Source organism: Jaculus jaculus, chromosome 12 (genome assembly GCF_020740685.1).
Source record: "Jaculus jaculus isolate mJacJac1 chromosome 12, mJacJac1.mat.Y.cur, whole genome shotgun sequence".
Taxonomy (NCBI): domain Eukaryota; kingdom Metazoa; phylum Chordata; class Mammalia; order Rodentia; family Dipodidae; genus Jaculus; species Jaculus jaculus.
In genome coordinates, this window is record NC_059113.1 from 86,637,455 (window position 1) to 86,659,852 (window position 22,398).

The 22,398-nt window shown below is 43.4% G+C and overlaps 1 pseudogene; it reads left to right on the forward strand.

Annotated features, from left to right (window-relative positions):
• Positions 1 to 224: 224 nt before the first annotated feature.
• On the forward strand, positions 225 to 650 carry LOC123453784 (annotated as a pseudogene).
• Positions 651 to 22,398: the final 21,748 nt, after the last annotated feature.

The window sequence follows — 22,398 nt, forward strand, 5'->3', positions numbered from 1 at the left end:
AAATAAAATAAATTTAAAAAAAAATGGACAGGACACTGTAGCTGACCTCTGTTATTCCAACACACATGTAGGGAGATAGGAGGCAGAGACAAGAGAATTTCCCAGAAGCCCATGGACCAGCTAGCCTGTCACACACAGTGATGGATAATAAGTGACTTTGCTTCAGAGTTCATATCCCACTGTCCTTTGTGCCTACTCTTCCTTTTTGATTCTGGGCATTCAAGATGTTGAAGCAAGGACGTGATGGGTCCTCTGGTGTGAAATTCTGGATACCCCTGGGTCTTCCCGTAGGTACTGTGATCAACTGTGCAGACAACACCACAGCCAAAAATTTGTATATCATCTCTGCAAAGAGGATCAAGAGATGCCTGAACACTCTTCCTGCTGCTGGTGTGAGTGACATTATCGATGGCCACAGTCAAGATGGGAAAACCAGAGCTAAGAAAGAAGGTCCATACATAGAGGTGGTTATTTGACAACAAAAATCACACCAAAGAAAAGATGGGGTGTTTCTTTATTTTGAAGATAATTCAGGGGTCATTGTAAACAATAAAGGCAAGATGAAAGGTTGTGCCATAACAGGACCAGTTGCAAAGGAGGGTACAGACATGTGCCCCACGATTGTATCCAATGCAGGCAGCATTGCATGACCCTCCAGTGTATTTATCAAATATACCCATTAAGAAGTATTTGCTCTGAAAAAAAAAAAAAAGAAAGACTACTTGAAACAAAGTAAAAAACGATGACTGACATCGGAGGTTATCCTCTGTCCTCCATGGTTACCCTCTGCCTCCACACACACATCATTGCACACACACACACACACACACACAAGCACAGTGAGTCAACTCCTTGTCAGTAGTATGAATGGCTGTGTATGTTCTCCAGGACATGCCTCTCCTTACTGTCACCCTTTGCAAGACCACAAGAATCTTCTCTTTCCATTCTTTCATTGTACAATGGCCTCTCCTCACTTCCATCGAAGAATGAGGAACAGCAATGGGATTGGGGAAACCATGTTCTCCTAGACAGCACCGCATAGTAGTCTGGCCTGAGAGATTAGAAACCAGCATTCCTAGCCTTCCAAATTAGTCTAACACTCCCATCACTTAGACCTTAGTCTAACACTCCCATCACCTAGACCTCAGCTGCTTGCCAGCACTATGAGGGCCTTGGACAAAGTTGCAAAGAAAGCCAGCTCTCCCATCACCCTGCTACTCTATAAGTGCCTGCCTTCCTCTGTCCCCCTTCTGTGTTTGTCCCCTGGAGTTGCCATAATCAGGTCCCACAGGCCAGATGACTCAAATAGCAGAAATTTATTTTCACACCAACTCTAGAGGCTAGCAGTCGAAGATCCATGTGTCAGTAGGGCTGTTTCTCCTATAGCTTCTGTCCTTTGCTTGTAGATGTCCATCTTCTTCCTCTACTTCCTCATCCTGGCCCCTCAGTCTGGTTGTAGTCTGCAGTATGATCTCCCTGTCTTATAAGGATGCCATATTAGGGATAATCCATACAGATCTATTTTACCTTTAGCACCTCTTTTTTTAATGTATGTGTGTGTGTGTCCATGTGTGCACTCAGCTGCACATGTATGTGTGAATACGTGTGTGGGGGAATGTGTATGGAGACCAGAGGACAACCTTAGGTGACATGCTTTAGAAAATCATCCATCCATTTTCATTGAGATTAGGAGCTTTTATTGGCCTGAAGAAAACCAAACAGGCTAGATTGGCTGGCCAGTAAGCTCCAAAGAGCCCCCTGTTTCTGCCTCTCTCGTGTTAGGATTGTAGGCTCATACCACCACATCCAACATTTTATCTGGGACTGGGGTCACACACAGGTCCTTGTGTTTACAGGGTCAGCTCTTTACCCACTGAGCCATCTCTGTAGCCCATTTATCATCTCTTTTTAAAAAAAAACTCTATCCTCAAATGCACACTCTTAGGTGCTAGGATTTGGACTTCAATTTACACATTTTGGGTGAGCACAGCTCAGACCAGAACACCTGTTCTGACTCCAAAGCGCATGGTCTGAAACCCACCCTCTTCCTTCCATGGCCAAAGCAGCTCACAGTGCATTTCTCACACCTGAATCACTACATACATAACTCACTTGGAACAGTACCCCCCATTCAAGTTCTCTGTTAATAGCTGCTAGGGGAAAGAGCTCATATGATCACTTTTTCTTGAGGATATATAAGCACTAATAGTGGCTGCAAGTATGACAGATATTTTCTTCAATTGTGTAGCCTCTTGATGTCCATGCTTCCACAAATAATTCCTCACCCATGTTCTTGCAATTAACTTAATTCAACTCATTGGTTCACCAATCTACACAAGGATAGAATCCTCTCTGATCTGTCATCAATGCCTTGTCTGGAGTGAGGAGATATTTATTCTCCTCCAGGGAAAATTCACACAAAAGCTCCATCAAAACCACATTGCCAAGCATCACTTTATTCATTTACAAGTTCTCTTAGATAAGGTGCTTCATAGCAATAGTGTGACTTCAAACACACTGGAATCTGTGAGGTAACATCTCTGCACAGCTGGCTTCTGCTGTGGCAATAGATGCCTAGGCAATCTACGCCTCTTCACGATCCTCTGTTATGTAATTAGGAGATCATATGGGCAGAGAGTTAAGTCTGCTCTCAAAGGAGATCAGATTTCCAATGGGCACTGTCAATGCCACGAGTTATAGTTCACATGGCAGCTTTACCGGTATCCAGAGAAGTGGTCTGAAAAGCACTGTGAAATAATGAAAAGTAGTGAATGGAAAGATAGTGAATGCATTCTGTGCTTCATATGTGGGTTTCTTTTATAAAATTTATTTATTTATTTATTTATTTATTTATTTATCAGAGAGAATAGGTGTGCCAGGGCCTCTAGCCACTGCAAATGAACTCCAGATGAATATGCCCCCATGTGGATCTGGCTTACGTGGATTCTGGGGAGTCAAACCTAAGTCCTTAGGCTTTTCAGACAAGTGCCTTAACCACTAAACCACCTCTACAGCCCCATATATGGGTTTCTTAAGCTGTTGCTGTTGTTTGTTTTGTTTTTCTCTTATTCTTAAGACAGCATCTCAGTATATAGTCAAGCTGGCCTCAAACTTGCAATCCTCTTGCCTCAGCCTCCCAAGTGTTAATATGAGTATACACCACCACACATCACCATTCCTGGCTTTGTAAGCTTTCTGAATGAAGAAGCCAAGTTTTTCAAGGCTATCACTAACCTGAAAGAAAAAAAAAAAAAGAAACAGAGTTCTGAATAGGTATGTATTTGTTGCCCTATAAACACATAACTAGCTTATTGATTTTCACCAGTCAATAGTAGAAAATAGATCCCAACACCAATTTCCATGTGATCATTTCAACCACCTTGCTACCTAAAATTTCTGAGTTTAAATAATACCTATACATTTCAGATAGGACATTTAGACATAGAACTATTTTTCTTCTACAATTGCATTTCTTACTGTTAGTCTTAAACTCCTCTCAATGATCCAGCTTGTCTGTTCAGCATTTAATTGTACTTAGTGTACCCTAAACAGTCTCTGTTCAAGAAAAACATTAAATACAGAGCTTAGAAAAGGAGAACAACATGATCTACTGCATTGTCTTACTTTCAGAAAATCATTTTGTATGCATGTAGTGCTCACTATGAACTAGGGAACAATTTAACTTCATGACCCTCATATTCAGTTGTTAATTACTTTTTTCATTGTCCTCAATGTATTCTTGTTGCATCAATAGGAAACTATAGTAGTCCTCCAGTGGCCAAAATTATACATATCAATTGTGGTGAATATTAATTAAAAGCCTTGTGTCTTAATGGAAAACCATCTACTTTCTACATCAAAGACATTGAGCATCAGTGCTATAAAAATTATTTCAGTTAAATTTTCAGTACATTGCAATCAATAAGATTATAGGTTCTTTTGTTGCTACTCTTCAACTTCTGGAAAGATAAACACTTTTAAATGAAGTCATTGATCTACCACATTTTGCCTGCAAAAGAACCTATTTCAAAAGAAAATAAATGTGCCATATCTGACTGAGGGAAAAAAATCTTACAGAAAGAAAGCTGTTTTGTTATTGAAACTTTTTAACAAGAACAAACAGAAGTTGGGAGAATCAATCGGCCATGTTTGCTGCGTGCCTTGCCTGACGGTGGTGGAGTGGTGGTGATGGGTATGAGAAATCCCACACTCTCCGCCACATAGAAACTAGAGAAGGAATGCTGGGGATGAGCACGGGGCTCAATGATGAAAGACCTCGGTGGCAAAGCCTGACAGTTCCAGTGCCCATGTAAAGCCAGACGCACAAGAGGGCACATGCATCTGGATATCGTTCACAGTAGCAAGAGGCCTTGGCATGCCCAGTGTCTGTCTCTCTCGTTCTTTCTCTCTCTCTCTCTCTCTCTCTCTCTCTCTCATTCATAAATCAATAATTTAAAGGGCTGGAGAAAAAAATCCCAGGGTTAGCACGTATGCCTGAGCATGTGTAGTAGAGCGTTAAGTGTGTGAAGGAGAGACACGCACCAACTTTGTTCTTCCTTCCTCTTCCCTTTTCCTTTGAGTTCAGAACTGACAACCGAGTACTAGGTGAATAGCACTAAAGGCAGGCTGAGCCTCAATATTATGCAAAACACTCCTTTCTAATTAATCTTGCCTTAACACCTCCTAGGATAAATTTAATTATATCAACAATATAGCAAAATGTGCCGAAATTTATCAAAGCAAAAATAAAGACTTTTTATTTATCTTTGCCAGGATGAAAGTCCTTGAGTCAAGCACAGTTGCAATAGGGGTTATTACTATTTATTTATTTTTGAGGTAGGGTTTCACTCTCGTCCAGGCTTACCTGGAATTCACTATGTAGTCTCAGGGTGGCCTTGAACTCACGGTGACCCACCTATTTCTGCCTCCCAAGTGCTGGAATTAAAGATGTGTGCCCCCCAGCCCTAGCTTAATAGTGATTTTTTTAAAACAAATAGGATATTTTTGTAAGAATTTTATATTTGAAAAGTCCAGAAGAAGTCAACAATTACTGGGGTGTGTGCTTGAGTCTTCTATGCATATTGCACATGCCTTGAATGTATCATCTGAATCCCATCCCACTTTCTTACTTCTATGATATCTGGACACCATTCTCCTGTGATTCTATTCTCACAATGTCTGATACTGATATGGAGGTAAGCTACTAGGGATATCTTGTCCCTAGTCTATTTTACTACCTCTTCACTATTTTACCTCTTCTGATATCTGTTTCTATCTCGATCTTGCTCTCATTCTCTCTCTTTGCTTATAGCTTAGTGTGTAAGAGCACTTGCTACAAGCATGAGAGTCTGAGAAAGTCTAGGGCCACATGAGTTCAATTTCTTAGGACCCATGTAAACAGCTGGGCATGGCCACACACATTTGCCTCCAGATGTATGGGAAGTAGAGTTCCACTGGAGAATCACTGGAGCTCATAAAACCACAGCTCTGCATTCAGAGAGAGACTTGTCTCAAAGAAAGATACAGATGAGCAGTAGAGGACACGCCTCTGACCTCCACGTGTCTACCAGCACGTCAGCACATGCCTATGCGTACACCACAACACACGTAACACACACAGAAAACGGTGAAGAACAGCCTCTGTCATCCTCCTTCCCCACAGTGCTCTGCCCAAGTGCACGAGGTGAAGCAACCATGGACTGAACTCTCTGACACTGAGCCAAAATCAACTTTTTCTCTGTTGTTTTCTCAGTATTTCTGCATGAGAAATGTAATGAATACATCCCATTTGTGATGCAGAATACTCTACTAAAAATTGGAGAAATCAGAAGAAATCATAGGATAGCAATAAAACTCAAAAATTACTATTCTTTCTTTTAATTTTTCAACATTTCTGATCCAAATCTAATTGGCATTGCCTAAGTTATGGAGAAGCTGGAGCTTTTGTCAGTCAATGGTAGATTGTAAAATGGTGAAGCCTGTTTCAAAAACAACTCTGTACCTCCACACAATGCTGTACATAGTTACATATAACCTGCAAATCTCATCCCTAGGAATATAACCAAGAGAAATAAAAGTCTATGTCTTGTCATGGAAAAACTTATTATTCTGACACTTGTTACAATAGTAAGGCAGACTTTATTCAGGGCTGTTGTGATAGGTGTCGGGACTACCACAATAGGAGAGAGAATAAACTGGCTCAATTCCCGAGACAGCTGGGAACATATAGGCACAGAGCAGAATGGAATGTGGACAAGGACTCAGAGTACACATCAAAGGTGTTTTTTTTTTTTAATTTCACAGTTAAGAGACTATCTCAGATGAGATGAGGCTGGACTTTAAACAATGTTAGGATGGGTAGAGACTATGGAGACTTTTAAAGTGGGACTAAGTGCATTTTGCATTGCGAGACTGTCATGAGTCCTCGAAGACTAGGGGCAGAATGCAGCAGTTTGAATATGAAAAGTCTCTCATAATCTCATGTGCTTTGAATACTCAATGTCCAGCTGGTGGCAATTTGGAGGGGAAGCCTCGCTGGAGGAGACCGTGGCTGGGGCCAGGGTCTGAAGAGTTGTAGCCAGCTTCCTCTTGCCAGAGCTCAGCTCACTCTTGCTGCTTCCTGCCAGTTGCTATATTAAGAAGTAATGCCTAGCCTCTGCTTACCACCCCTTCTGTGCCATAAAACTTCCTCTTGAGGCTATATGCTGAAAGGAAACTTGCTCTCATAAAAGAAAGGGGAGGATGTAGGGGATTCTTACCAAAGCAACTTAACAGGTTCTTACTGGAAGTATGTCTAAGGTCTCATACATCAAAAGCAGGAAGTAAGGGCTGGAGAGATGGCTCAGCAGTTAAGGCGCTTGCCTGCAAAGCCTAAGAATCCACGTTCAACTCTCCAGGTCCCACATTAACCAGACACACAAAGGTGAGACAAGCACAAGGCCACACATGCCCATTAGGTGGCACAAGCATCTGGAGTTCAATTGCAGTGGCTGAGGCCCTGGTGCTGATTCTCTTCCCCCCCCCCTTTCTCTCTCTCTCTCTCAAAAAAAGCAGGAAATGAACTTGATCAGATGTCAAGAGTGGAAACATTCTTACTAAGCTTACTTAGCAGAATTTTTGCTAAGAGTAAGCTATCCAGGCCTGACAAGATTGAAGCCTGGTTAAGAAAAGGACTGGGAGGAGCTTTACTAAATTTGGTCAATGGAAGAGTCAGTCAGTCCATACAAAAGCTTCTACACACAGGCTTGTAGCAGCAGTCCCAATAGCATCCAAGAAACAGAAGCAACCTAAATGTCCACCTGCTGGGTCAAGCAAACGAAATGTTACCCATATTCTGGATTATTATTCCCCAGTAAAAAGGATGAGGTACTGGCACATGCTACAACATTGGGGGACCTTCAAGACCTGAGGCAAAATAAGATAAGCCAATGACAGAGTGGCAGGTTATATGGTTTGACTTCCATGAGACGTGTGGGGTAGGCAAGTCCATAGACAGAAACTGATTAATGGTTGCCAATTAAATAGTAATGTATGTGGTTTTCTTTGATGCTAATAAAAATGTCTTACAATTAGTGGTGCTAGCTGCACAACACTTTAAGTGTACTAAAAACACTGAATTGCATAGTTTAAAGACATAAATTTTATGGCTTGTGAGAGTTGTATCTCAATAAAGCTGTTACTTTTTAAGTCCTCAGATATTTCCCCAGTGAGGGTAAAAAACATACTGATTTTCTCAATTCTTTTTTTAATATTTATTTATATTTGAGAGAGACTTCTTAGACTAATGGGAAAAGAGAAGGTGGCACCAATGTACAAAAATATTCTTGGACAATGTGAAGATCAAATAACATCACGACATTCCATACTATTGGTAGATTCAGATAGAATAGTCTGCAAGTCGCTAGATGAGGTTTGCCTCTGGCCAGTCTCCTAAAAATGCACACTTCCAGACAGTAACAAAGAGGTGTTTGGAACAGTCTTCTTGCTTCCAGTGTTTGGAGTCTAGATGGTTCAAGGAATTGCATAATTAGAGCAGCCCCAGTCCTCTAATTTAGGCATTTCATTAACAAACAGGCATGCCACCATCTCAACAAAATGAAAACCCAGAAGCTTGAAAACAGAAAGAAAGAAAAGGTGTACGTGCATTACTGTGACTAGCAAAAGCTAGTTTCTTATGCAGCTTTTTGATATTGTCTGCTGGTTGCTGGAAAAAGCTCTTGCTGAAACTGTCAACGAGAGTAATTAAAAAAATCACCAACTTTGAAGTCACCACAGAACTGGCTGCGAAACTTGATGAGCTTCTATCCCGCTGCCCAGGAAGGATGGCATTGTGCTGCTTGCTGAGTTCTTGCCCAGTTTCAAAGCATCTTTCCACTCCATGATAAACAGACTGGCACAGGTGTCTGTGCCAAGCATTCATCACTCTGACCAAGATACCTGTGGAATCAAATTCACCCTGTCATCCTGCCTGGATTTCTAAACAATCTTATAACAATGGACAGCTATGGGGTCTCCAAAACGATAATGTCTCTGATTTAAAATCTCAGAGAAAGAGTTCTTTTTTACCATTTGCTTGAGAGAAAGCAATTCTCTGAATGTTCTGCAGCTTCCTGAAGCAGCTTCCATGGATTTGAGCACTCTGGCTTTTCTATTTAAAGCCCCTAAAAATGGAAGATGCTATTATATAAAGAACTAGCCACCAGCAGCGGGAGCCTGACAAGTCCCGGGTTTCAAGATGAACTTGTAATGGCAGATTCTTTCATCCAAGGATCATCTACTTAATGATGCCCAACCATGTTCAAACTTTCCACAAGCCAGCCAGATCTTCCCTCTGTTGAGTTATGTCTTAATCTTTCTTTGGACAAATGTTCTGGAGTCAGGCCCCACAAGTCTCACTCGCCCTTCCTCACCCACTCCCCCATTTTCCTGTGTGGTAAGAAAACTACCAAAAGCCCCTAAGGGCCTAAAACCCTCCATCCTTATGAAACATTTCATGGGAAAAGCTGGGGACATAGCTCAGTAGCTAACGTGCATGCCTGACAAGCATGAGGACCTGGGTAAATCCAGGCAAAGATAGGAAGATAACTGGGATTGCTAGCCAGCCAGTCCAGCCTCATAAGTCAGCTTCAAGCCAATGAGTAACCCTGGCTCAAAACCAGATGGGAAGTATACATGAGGATGACATTTGAAGCTGTGCTCTGACCTCCTCACTCACACACACACATAAGCATGTGTGCCCACACACATGAACATGCACACAAACAGGCACATGAACTACACACACATACCTTCAAAACAACTCTCATATGAATACTATGATTATAAGATGCTACCCACTGCAAAGTGTCTTCATTCACTTCTGAATTCCCAGCAAACCTGAGCTTCCAGCCAAGAGGTTGACCTCTAAGGTCTCGGGAAGAATAAGACCCAGTTTATAGCTGTCATCACTGTTACTGATCCCATTTCCTTTATTCCTCTTCTCTTCAAGTCAAATTTGCCTAAATCTTCTTTTTATCTTCTCTGTCCTCAATTTCCTACCCAGGCTCTCCTAGAGATATTCTTTTCTCCCATTTCTTCTGCGCTCTCTCTTTTCTCTCTCATCTGGATCAATCTTGAGAATGAAAAATACTTCTTTTTAAAATTTCTCTGCCCAGACCCAGCTGACTCACCTGACCTAAGATTTATCTATCCATGTATCTTTTATTTATCTATAGCTATACACACATATATGTATACATATGTATATGTATATATGTGTATTTATATATACATATATATAATCAAGGTGCAGGGTGTGATTAAAGTGCACCTTTCAGATATGAAGACAATATCCTTTTCTTTCAGACAGCATAAAAATCATAATACTTACTGCCAAATTAATAGATAAGAACAAAAAGAATAGAGTTGGTAATAAGATTGTCATTCAAAAGATGACATAATTGCTTTTTATGTTATTTAGAAACTTAGAGATTCTTGTGGATAACTCAAATCTTCAAGATTGCATGACCAGTGTAAGATACTTTGAGTTAGTCCCAAAGGCCCCGCTTAGCCCAGAATCCCATGCATCTGAATGGACTGAGGTAATGCAACCGAGAGAGATGACTCGATGCCTGAATACCACTCTGACTCTTAAATTTTAAATCACTTCTCTCTTCAGGGACTCTGAGGTTGAGTTCAAAGAATAAATGGGCTTCTTAACAGAAATAACTGAGGATAAATCTGAAAACTTGTACTACATAAGCCCTAAGGAGCTCAACAGTGAAGTTCTCTAAGTCTCTGAGAAAAGCCCTGAGGTCGACAAGACTCCATGCCAAATGGCACCGTACATGGCTGGCCAGTTGGAGTCTGCAAAATTCACTTTCAGTGCTGGTGGAAACTGGCCCAGGACAACAAAGGTGGGCAGTCATGATGTACCTGCTCCACCCACCTGCTTTGGAGCCGTCAATACTCTGGGGAGTGGTGACACTTAGGTATTTCCTTTCATCAAAACCTGGTACAACATGTCGTTGCCTCTTCACATCTTCCTCTCAGTCTCCTGTCCCTTTCCACTTAGAACACCTCTCAAGATTCAATACACAGCCCCTCACCACCACCCTGGAAACTTCTTCCACTCCAGTTTAGAGTTTGCCACCCTCAGCTTTCTTCTTATGCTTTCAACCAGATGTTCCTTGTGGTTGTAAACCCTAGCCTCAGTCCCATGCTGTAAGAGCCTTGAACTCAGAAGAATTAGTCTCCCTCTCCTCTCCTCTCCTCTTTTCTCTTTCTCTTCTCTTTCGTCTCCCCTTGGGCTCGCTTTCCCTTTCCCATCGTTCCTCTCTTTTCTCCTCTCTCTTTCCCCCACCACACACCCAGTTCTGCTGGAGCTCCTTACCACCAGACATGGCAGCTTGGGGTCATGGAACAAGAAGAGAGGAGCGGAGCCAGGGACCAGTAAATTGTCTGAAAGGGGGGCACAGCACTGAAACACTTAACACAACCTGCCCCTGATTCCCAGAGTTACTCATTTCCTTATCAATCACAAAACTGAATTAATGGCAAATGTCAAGATGCACTCCAACATGACAATTTTACTCTATAACAGGTCTATTTTCCCTTTCTTTTTTCTTTTGGTTTCTCTTTCTTGTTTTCCTCATACAGCCAGGCATTGTCATTCTGAGTGCATAAGAAAACATGTCTGCTGTGTACTTTGCTTGCTCAACTTCAGAGCAGATGCTTGATTTCCAGAACAGAAAGGCTACAGTGGTGCTTTTGCAAAGATCGTAATGTAAACCCAGCGATCATGCCACTGCGCAGGCTTCTTTTCTCTGGGCAGAACATACGCAGAACACAAGGTACAGCATATCCTGGACAAGTTCCAAGTACTTCGTGCCTCCAGAAAGTCACAGTTTGACTCCTCTACTGTACCTTGAGGGGTCACTGAAACTTTCCAGCATTAATTATGGATGAGGATTCCTGGTGAGGGGTTGAGCCAACAGCCAGACACCAACGCACTGTCCCAGACCCCTCCCCTCTAGGGAGCAGAGACCCCCAGGGAGACACTTAAGACAGTCCTGGATTTCAGCACAGCCACACACAGCAGGGAATGTGAATAAGGGAACAGGAAGATGAAAAGCAAAAGTTAAAGGCAAGGGAGGAGGCAGAGAAAAATGAAGAGAGGGATAAAAGACAGAGGAGGGCAAAGGAGAGTGAGGGATCCTGGAGAAGCTGGCGGTGGCTGCAGGGAGGGGACAGAAAGACAGACAGGGAGAGTAATGAGGTGGCTGCGCCTCTGTTTCATTTCTTCTCCTTGATATTTAAATGGCTTCCTGTCTAAAGTGGGTGGGATGGTGCTAGGGGGCAAGCTGGCTGCTGCTGAGCCACTGCCCCTGGGGCTCTGAGTTCTGGGCTCCCCTGGGCCCTCACTGCGTTCTGCACTGACTTCTCTCAAGTGTCTGAACTTGAAAGTATCCAGTCAGCCTGGCTATTTCAACGAAATCCATTTCCATCAAATTATTATCACTTGTAGCCATGAGAGAAAAATTAATGATTTCTTGAAGGGACTATTGTATTTAAATATTTCAAGCCTGTTGGTGTGAAGCGTGTCAGCCAGAGAGAAACATATTGACTCAGAGCTGCAGCTAATGTTGGCTTTTATAAATACCCTGTCAGATAAATAATGGCTCTCAGTGGATCCAATATGATGTACAGTTCTAAAGCAAGAAGGGCTTTGCCACCAGGCTCAAAGGAAACTGCCATCACAATCAGATGGGCTGAGTAATGGGATTTTTGTCTATCTTTTCTACCAGAGACTGGAGTGCTGTAGGGCTTCATTTATCAGGTTACAGAGAAGGTGCATTGTCTCCTAGCCAGGCGTGGTGGTGCACGCCTTTATCCCAGCACTCTGGAGGCAGAGGTAGGAGGATCCCCATAAGTTCAAGGCCACTCTGAGACTACATAGTGAATTCCAGGTCAGCCTGAGCTAGAGTGAGATCCTACTTTGGAAAAAAGAAAGAAAGAAAGAGAGAGAGAGAGAAGGAAAGAAAGAAAGAAAGAAAGAAAGAAAGAAAGAAAGAAAGAAAGAAAGAAGGAAAGAAAGACAGAGAGAGAGAGAGAGAGAGAGAGAGAGAGAGAGAGAGAGAGAGAGAGAGAGAGGAAGGAAGGAAGGAAGGAAGGAAGGAAGGAAGGAAGGAAGGAAGGAAGGAAGGAAGGAAGGAAGGGGAAGGGGAAGGGAAGAAAGAAAGAAAGAAAGAAAGAAAGAAAGAAAGAAAGAAAGAAAGAAAGAGAGAGAGAGAGAGAAAGAAAGAAAGGAAGGAAGGAAGAAAGGGAGAAATCCAAACTTCCAAGGCTTTCACTGAGATGTTCCAGATACCAAACAGCATTTGTGTTTGGATGTATCCAACAAGCAGGTCCTTAAGCTGTGGCACCCCAAGCTGGTCTTGCTGGGATAGGTGACAATTCCTCTTGGACAGTGAGAACACAAGGCACAGGAGAAAAGCCAGAGTCCATGTCGCTCCCATCAGGTTCTGGGTCTATGTAGTTTTATCAGGATCCCAAGTCCATGTAGCTACTATTAAGATCCAAAGTTCAAAAAGTTCCAATCAGCTTCTCAAGTCCAAGTAGCTCAGATCAGGGTAATAAGTCCACGTAGCTCAAACCAAGGTACTAAGTCCATATAGCTCAGATCAAGGTACCAAGTCCATATAGCTCAGGTCAGGTTACTAAGTCCACATAGCTCAGATCAGGATCAAACACTGTTTTATATCTGAGCAGTGCGGACATCCAGCCATCCATCTCGTGTCCCTTCATCTTTTATTCTCCTTCTTCCACCTTCTAACCTCTTTGTCCATTTCACCTCACAAAAGAAACCCAATTAGGTAAAGCAAACACTGTCCATTTGCTTCCTCTTAATAACAAGTGATCTGCACTGGTGGTATAGTGGTGAACACAATTGCCTTCCAAAAATAAGGAATATTAGGTGAAGGGAAGAACGCAGGAGGGATTGAAAGTACTGACAAAAGAGAAGATGCTGCTGTTTGTGGAGTTCCATTATCCACAGGCAGTTGAGGACTGACCCTTGAACACTGGCATGTGCACAGTTCATTTTCAAAACACATTTACAGATGAGAAATTGCAGGACTCTAAATTTCAAACAACCTCATTCTAAATGCAACAGTCACTTCTCTTGGATTCTTCTGACCTGCTGTGGGTTTAATGTCGCCTTCTCTTAAAGCAATTGAAAACCTCCACTAGATAAACAGAGTTGAAAGATTAATTAAAATGTGGAGCAGAAAATATGCTACCAGAGTTCATATGAGGATGAGGCAAAAAAGGGAGCATGAAAATCAGCACTAATTCAGAAGACCTTCTCTGAAGTGAAGTCTCTTTGTTAATAAGTTAAAATATAACTCTTTTGGTCTTGTATGTACTATGCGTGACGGTTGTATGTGTGTGGTGTAGGCATGTACATGTGTACACAGATGTACACACCCTGCACAAGTATGGACAGAGGCCAGAGGAGAAGGTTGGGTATACTCCTCCGTCACCCATGCCTGTGTTTCCTTGAGACAGAGGCTCTTCTAGGTTGGGGTTACAGGCATGTGTGGCCTCACCCAGTCGTTCACTGGATTCTAGGGAACCACACTCAGACGACACCAAGCCCTCATGCTGAAGGCAGTGCTCGTACCCACTGAGCCAGCTCCTCATCTAACTTTTGAAGACAAAAGACCAGAGCGGGGGAGGGGTATCTCAGTGGTAGAGTATTTGTGTCACTTGTATGAGACCCTCAGTTAAATCTCTACCACAAAAAAAAAAAAAAACAACCATTTTCATGTCCAGATTTTGGGGGCTAGAGAGATGGCTCAGTGGGTAAAGCACTTGCCATGCAAACATAAGGATCCCCAGCACCCACATCAGATGCCAGGCGTAGTAGTGAACACCTATGATATCACTGCTAGGGAGACAGACACAAGATCCCTGGGGCTTACTAGCTAACTGATCTAGCCAAACTGTTGAGGTCCAGGTTCAGTGAGAGACTATCTAAAAAAGTAAGGTAGGGCTGGAGAGACGGCTTAGCCATTTAGGTGCTTGTGTATGAAGCCTAAGGTCCCAGGTTCGATTCCCCAGTACTCATGTAAACAAAATATACAAAAGTGGTACATGCATCTGGAGTTCATTTAAAGTAGCTGGAGGCCCTAGTATGCCCATTCCTCTTTCTATACCTCTCTGTCTCTCTTTCAGATAAATAAATAAAATATTTTTAAAAAAATTAATGTAGAGAATGGTTGTAGAAGACACTCAATGTCAACTTCTGGCTTCCACATGAACATGCACACACACCCAAACACATGTGCAACCACACACACGTGAACATGCACACACACACACACGTGCACCAACACACATATGAACATGCATACACGCACTTGCTCATCACATAAAAATACACATGTAAAAAAAGTGAAGTCCAACTTGTTAGTGTGAGTGTACCCTCAGTCTACTATCCTCCCTCAAATCCAGGAGGTACAACCCATGTTACTGCTGGGGATCCAGTTATGCTAAGAAGGGTTGGGCAGACAACTCTCTCCTCCCCCCACTCCGCAGATGATTTTTCTATCTGCTTATTTGGCTGAGAACAGAGAAACATTTTCTTGTCTTCCAAAACATCATGGTATTTGCTCACAGAATAATTGTAGCATCTCCAGGGATCTATAATGAGACATTGCTTCTGACAGTTCATGCTCGGGTAATGCCTAGTCAGGTGGTTTTGAAGCTATGCAAACATCAATCACAAAGGGTACTTACAAAGATTTAAATAGTCCAGCCTACCCCACACCTAGGCTATATGAGATATGCACTCTCACTGACTAAAGCATCATTATGGTGTGTGACTGTATCTGTATTTATGACACCTCCTATGAGTGAGATCTTGTAAGAAGGGTGGCTTTGGCAAGTCTATCAGAGACATGGTGAGCTACACTGCCTCTCGCATCGGGCACAGTCATAGCAAGGACCTGGAGAGATGACTCTTCTATCACATAAAAGTGATACAGAAGAAACTTTGGCTCTCCATCGCAAGTAAACTTTGACAGCTCCACAAGAGAGATGTAATGTAACTTGTGTTAGTGTCTCATATTTGTAAAGGAAGTTGCCTTAAATGACAACAGACCAAATAGTCCCATGGTACTCAGTGGCTCAACTCCTTGGACAGTCTTTAAAGAGAAAGAAAAATAGAAAGGCATAAACAGGAACTGGTTCCTATTTCCAGGACCGCTTCGCAACCTGCCTCATTCAAAGTGAAGTTGGCATTGACCTTTTGTTGTGTCACCTTGGTGACTGCTCCCTGTCCCATCATACAGACAGTCAAAATACCCTCCCATCTTCCACGAAGCTTTGCTGTCAAATTCTCACTGCTCATCTCGTAGACATGAGGTTGCCACAGAGAAAGGAAAAATGTCAACCTCCCGCATCCCCCACAATTAGGGAGAGGAGCCTGAACTGAACAGAGGAATGGGGACTGAGTTCTCATGTGAGGCCAGCTGCAACCTCTCCTGAAGCCCCAGTAGCCAGGCCTGCTGTGCCTGAAGCCTCCCCTGGCTTTCTGCTTTCTTCTTGGAGGTTTGAAATAAGAAAACAGAGTTCCCTTTGAAAGGTGTGAGGCGCTGTGCAGATCCCCCTGCCCACTCATCACTGGTCTCTTCCAAAGATGGTGCGTCTCATCTTGATGTCAAAATACTATGCCTTCCCAGATGCCTCGGGCTTTTTAGTGACAGAGAAATGCCCTTCCTGTGGTCACATAGTCCAGTCATGGGCAGTCCCCTGCCAAATGACATGACCTTTCTCTTTATATCTAAACTGTCAAAACATAGAGCTTAATGTCCTGTGTTCATTTTAATTGCGTTTTTATTCACTTACCCTAAGTATATAAACCAAGAGAGTAATAAGGATTAAAAATGCATGGCTTTCCTTACTGCCATGATTCCCTTCCCAATTTTTCTGTCAGAACTTGAGCATACCAAAATAAACCTTTGGGGAGATTGTTTCCTTTTTTTTTTTCCTGTGTCTGTATAGTTTTCAAAGCATTTTCTCTTTTCCTTCAAAATGCATGAGTTCTTTGCTATCAACTTCTAACAACCTCACTCAGACCCTATTGTTTATCTTGAAAGAGATTTCCTATAGTCTTTCTGGAAAGGGGCATTCTCTTCTAACTTGGATGAACTGCCAACACTTCCTCTCCCCTTGGTCTTTAACCCACAAAGCACCCCCAGGTGTCCTCAGCCTTAGTCACAGGTTATGTCTGCTCCTTTGTTCTCCTTTAAGACCCTGCTGTCGCTGGCCTGGGCAGCAAGCCCTGCACCCTCATCCTGTTTGCCTTCTTTAGCTGCCTGACCCAAGGGGAGCCATGGCTGCTCCGGAAACCCTCTGCACACCAGCGGGCAAGGCTCGAGAATCCTCACAGGGAAGCATCCGAGAAGGCAGAGCTCCTCACGCAAGAGTTTTCATCAGGAAATGGAATCTCTCCAAAACTGCAGCCAGGCTGTCGCTGGACAAAAGCAAAAGCGGCAGGAAGAACGGGCCATCTCCAGCCACCCTGGGCATCAGGTTCCTCGCCCAGCAGCCGTGAAGGGCATTTCACAGCCTCTCACGGGCTGGTGAGTCTGCATGCTCAAAGAAAGCGTGAGGGGTTTTAGCATTCCACATCAGACATTTAAAAGGATATGGAATCGCTACTGTGCACCGACACATTCCCCGTGTTTCAGACACAAACAAGGGAGAAGATACGGTCACCAACCAGTTCACAAGAGAAACTTTACTTCCTCCAACACTGATCAAATAGTCAGCCGAGCCAGAACTTAGCTCCCCGTGGGAAGAAAGAGCGAGAGTCCATGGTGAATGACAAACTAGTCATGTAGCCCGAGGACAAAAACAGGAAAGTGACTAAGCCACTAACCTCAGAAAGAGTAAAGCCAGTTGGGAGAATGGACAGAAATGACCACACTGTGTAACCATTCCCCGGGCTGGATGAGCAACATGGGATCGTTCCCTCTGTTGGGCTGAGGGTCATATAAATGACATATGAGCGCCTCACTTGTTCGGACCTCCATAACCAAACTCACTAGATTTCCTCAGTGTCTACTCTCTAGAACCCATCATAAATCAAAGCCACTCAGGCAACCCTCTCAATCTCTCTTAGGATGCCTCCTGCATGGAGGGGAATCTTTCTCACTATTTCCTTAATAAATCTACTTTTCCTTTGCTCTCTCCTTGTCCCTGTTCCTTACTCTTCTTCAGTGTAAGACAATGAGCTTCACAGTCACTGCCTGGGGCAGCTCTGATGACTGTCCTCTTCTGTCTTCTGGAACCCCTTGAGCTCAGCCCATCAGAGCTGAGAAAGGCTCCCCTGTTCTCAAAGACTATATCATTACCATTTATACTTAACAAATAGTTCATAAGTGCCTGCTGCCTGTCCTGAATCCTGGAGGAGAAAACAAGATCGTAAAGACTCAGGACTTTCTTTTTGTTTTAAAGTTGTTTTTTTTTTTTTTTTTCTTAGCATGTATTACTTACACATAATCATGGTTCTCATTATATTTTCATATATGTATAGAATATACTGAGGTCATATTCACACACACCCCAGTGGTCCTCTCTTGTCCTCCTCCACACCTGATGATCTGCTTCCTCTTCCCAACTCTCACTTCCACATTCATATCTCTTGGGGGAGGAGCTAACATGCTGGGTTTAATTAGGACTGTTTACAGCAGCATGGGTGAGGAGTCGTTTACAGAACCTCGGGCAACCTACCAGTGGCTCCACCACTGAAGAAAGCATCAGGACTCACTTTCAATGAGTTAATAACAGTCAATAGTTATGCACAAGACAGAATGTGATTGATTTATTATAGACCTGCAGGTAGTGTGGCCTGACATTACAGGGAAAGGCAGACAGGCTTAGCAATGGGCATGGGAAGCGTCCCTTAAGGAGACAGCAGTTGAGGGAGCCTCACATGAGGCTGAGAGTGAAGCACTCCAAAGCACAGGGATCAGGTTAGGTCTGGGCTGCTCAGCACTGTCTTCCACAACTCCCTTTTGGGCACATTAAATGCCTATGAAAGCACCAGAAGCATCATTCCCTGAACGAACCAACCCCTGTGCAACTGTTCACATTCTGTCTTGTGCAAAAGTGACTGATGAGCTGGACAGAGGGCTCAGTGGTGAAAGGTCCTTTCTTGCAAAGCCTGATGGTCCAGGTTCAATCCCCAGTGTAGCAGGAGGCCCTGGCACGCCCATACTCACTCAGACTGTCTGTCTCTCCCTCACCCTCTCATACACACACACACACACACATTACCACATAGGCGTTAAATAATTAGAGTGACTTCTTGATATCATTTAAATTTGTAAATCTGGGCTGGAGAGATGGCTCAGTAGTTAAGGCATTTTCCTGCAAAGCCTAACAACCCTGATTTAAATCCCCAGTATCGACGTAAAGCCAGATTCACAAAGTGGTGCATATATCTGGAGTTCATTTGCAGTGACTACAGGCCTTAGCACACCCACTCTCTCTCTCCCTCCTTCCTCTCTCTCTCTCTCTCTCTCTCTCTCTCTTTCTCTCTCTCTGTCCTTGCAATAAGTAAATAAATAAAATATTAAAAATATGATTGTAAATCCAACTTGAATAAACCTAAAAATTATCCAGATCTTCTTTTCTATATTGATAACAATTCAGCCTGGGCAACTAATGAACAAGTAACTTGCTATAGTTTGAATCTTCAAATGTTTCCCCAAAGCCTGTGTATTGAAGGCTTTGTCCTCCACTGACCACTGTCAGGAAACAGTAGAAACTGTAGGCATGTGGTCTAATTGGAAGGAAATTGGTTGGGAAGAAACAACCTTGAAGAGGATTGTAGAACTTCACTCCTCCTCCTCCTATCTCTTTACTTCCTGGCTTACATGAGGTGATTAGATTCCCCCACCATTTGCCTCTCAAGCCTATATACTTCCTCAACACAGGCCCCAAGGCAACAGGGATTATAGACCAAAACCTGTAAGACTGTGAGCCAAAATGAACATTTTCTCTTTTTTCACAATGATTTATGTCTAGTACTTGTCATAGTAGTACAATGTTGACTAACACACCACTCATCTTGAAAGAATTATGAGTTACACATTGTGTTCAAATGTCACCTCACCAAAAGCTCTCTGGGTGAGGAAAAGGCTGGGTAGGATGTGAGCCTTGCTCTATACTTCACCAAAAGATGCCCATCAGATCATGTGCTTTGGCATTGTGAGTTGCCCCTGAAAATCCATGTGAATGATATTTTGCAGCTGAAAAAAAAATGTTCAAAAGGTATTGTTCTAAAGTACTAGGTCTAGCGAAACTGTTACTGTATTTTCTGCTAGTAGCTCTAGTTATATTTATGAACCAGTGGAGCAATTGTTTTACTTATTTTCCATTTTCAGGCATAACTACACTGAAGCCCGGTTATATTTTCTACTCGGTCTCACATACACTGGGCATTTTTGCTTCCACCTGGGGTACCTGGTACCCGAAACGTAGTTCCTGTTGCTTTCAGAAGCCTCCTCTCTGAGCAGCAAAGCAGTGACACCTGCTTGGAAAAATTCCTCCCAGGAGTCACAGATGACATTTCTGGGAAAGATCCCAGAATGGCACGCTGGAATTAATAAGCATACCGAGGAAATGGCTCCTGTGGAAGCTGTACCCTCTTGTTCATTCAGCAGAATTGTATTGTCAGTATAATGACCTACCTGTCTCCATAGGCCCCTATACTGACGGCAGCAGCCATTTGACATTATTTCTCATAGGTCGAGGCTTGCTTTAGACACTAGAAGCCCATATATCCCCCATTGGGGGACGAATTAGGGACATATAGGTCAGAAATGCAAGTGTTTAGCATTGAAAATGACCTTAGCTGATCCAGTCTTCCTTATGACCGGGCATGACTTTCCTCCCATAACTGGTGACCAAATTCTTTCCAAATTTACACAGTCACTGTCTTGTTTCCCCATTTCCACAAACAGCCTCACCCTCAGTTTCTTTAAAAACCACAGTGCTGTCATGTTTCCCAGCATTCAGCCCCGCGGGCTCCTGCCTTCCTGCGTCAGTGCCTCTCGTCTCGCTGCAGACCGCTCACTCCCCTGCTCCGCCTCTCTGCAGAAGTGCCACCAGTCACCTCTTACTGGTGCTTCTCCAACCCGCCTGCACTCTGCAGACGTCACACGTGACTCATGACGCAGCGCTGGCTCCTCCCACGTCTGCAAGAACAGCCGGGCTCTCTCTGGGTCTGCCCTACCAAGTGGGTGTGGTCCCAAGATGTCACTTTACTTCTGCTTTTTAGAGCTTGCTGGAGCAGAGTGCTATAGGCTGGATGACTTACACCACAGAAACATATTGTCTGGCCTCTCTGGAGCTGGACACCTGAGATGCAGGTGTTGGTAGGATTGAGCCCTTCTGAGAGCCAGGAGGTCACACAAGGCTCTCCTTGGGTTGTGGACCAGGCTTGTCTCCTTGTGTCTATGCATAGAGTTTAATTGTCTCCATAAAGATACTCTCTCCAGGGTCTCAGAAGACGTCTCGGTGGGTAAGAGCACTTGCCACACAAGCATGAGGACCTGAGTCCAAATCCCGCCCCGGTCAACCATGTTTTAAAAAGAAAAAAGCCTGGGCTGGAGGGATGGCTTAGCCGTTAAGGCATTTACCTGCAAAAGCGAAAGGACCCAGGTTTGGTTCCCCAGGACCCACGTTAGCCACATGCACCAGGGGGCGAATGTGTCTGGAGTTTGTTTGCAGTGGCCGGAGGCCCTGGCAGGCCCATTTTCTCCCTCTCTCTCTCTCCCCTTCTTTCTCTGTAAATTAAATAAATAAATAAATAATATTTAAAAAAGAAAAATGTGGGCTGGAGAGATGGCTTAACGGTCAAGCACTTGCCTGTAAAGGAGCCCGGTTCGAGGCTCAATTCCCCAGAACCCACGTTAGCCATATGCACAAGGGGGAGCACGTGTCTGAAGATCATTTGCAGTAGCTGGAAGCCCTGGCGCGCCCATTCTCCCTCTCTCCCTCTCTCTCTCTCTCTCTCTCTCGCTCTCGCTCTCGCTCTCAAATAAATAAATAAAAATTTTAAAAAAATTTAAAAAAATTTAAAAAAATTAAAAAAAAGAAAAATGCCAGGCATGACCACACACTATTGAATGGGGTGGAGACAGGAGGATTGCTAGAGTTCAGAAAAATGCCCTGTTCTGGGTTTACTGAGAGGCCTTGTCTCAAAAAAATAAAGTCAAAAAACAAAAAGAGGCCTTTTCCTGGCCTCCTCCGCACATGCATATAGAGTACATGCATCTTGCGCAAATATGCAGCACACATACTATATACAAATAATCCTATCATCCCCAAGTACAGTTTGGGGGCATGGGTTGGAACTCGGGCACAAGAGTGAGGCACACAGGCAGCACATAACGAATGCTGCCCTGCCGACTAGTCACTTCCGTCCCTAACAAGGTCTGCACTTGAAAGGGTCTCAGCTTGAAGGTGGACTTTCAACTCAAACTCACATTTACAATGAGGCGATCCAGCTTAAATCTAATTCATGTCCACAGTCAGGCCTCGGGCACAAGGGCAAATGGTAGGCTGCTGAGGCAAACCTGCCAAGAGCAGCCCTTTCTACCTGAGACTGAGTGACCTGTGGAGAAAAACAACCCCAAAAGATGGCTGGTAAACCAGCGGCCAGACAGAAAGAAACACAGAATCTAGATATCAAGTCCAACCCCTATCCATTTGTATTCCTTGAATAAAAGTAGATTTTGAATTAAAACTGAAGGATTTCTTTTATTAAAAAAAAATGTTTTCACTTTAATAGCATAAAAGAGTATTACCACAAAAGTTGGATAACAAAGAACAGCATTATCC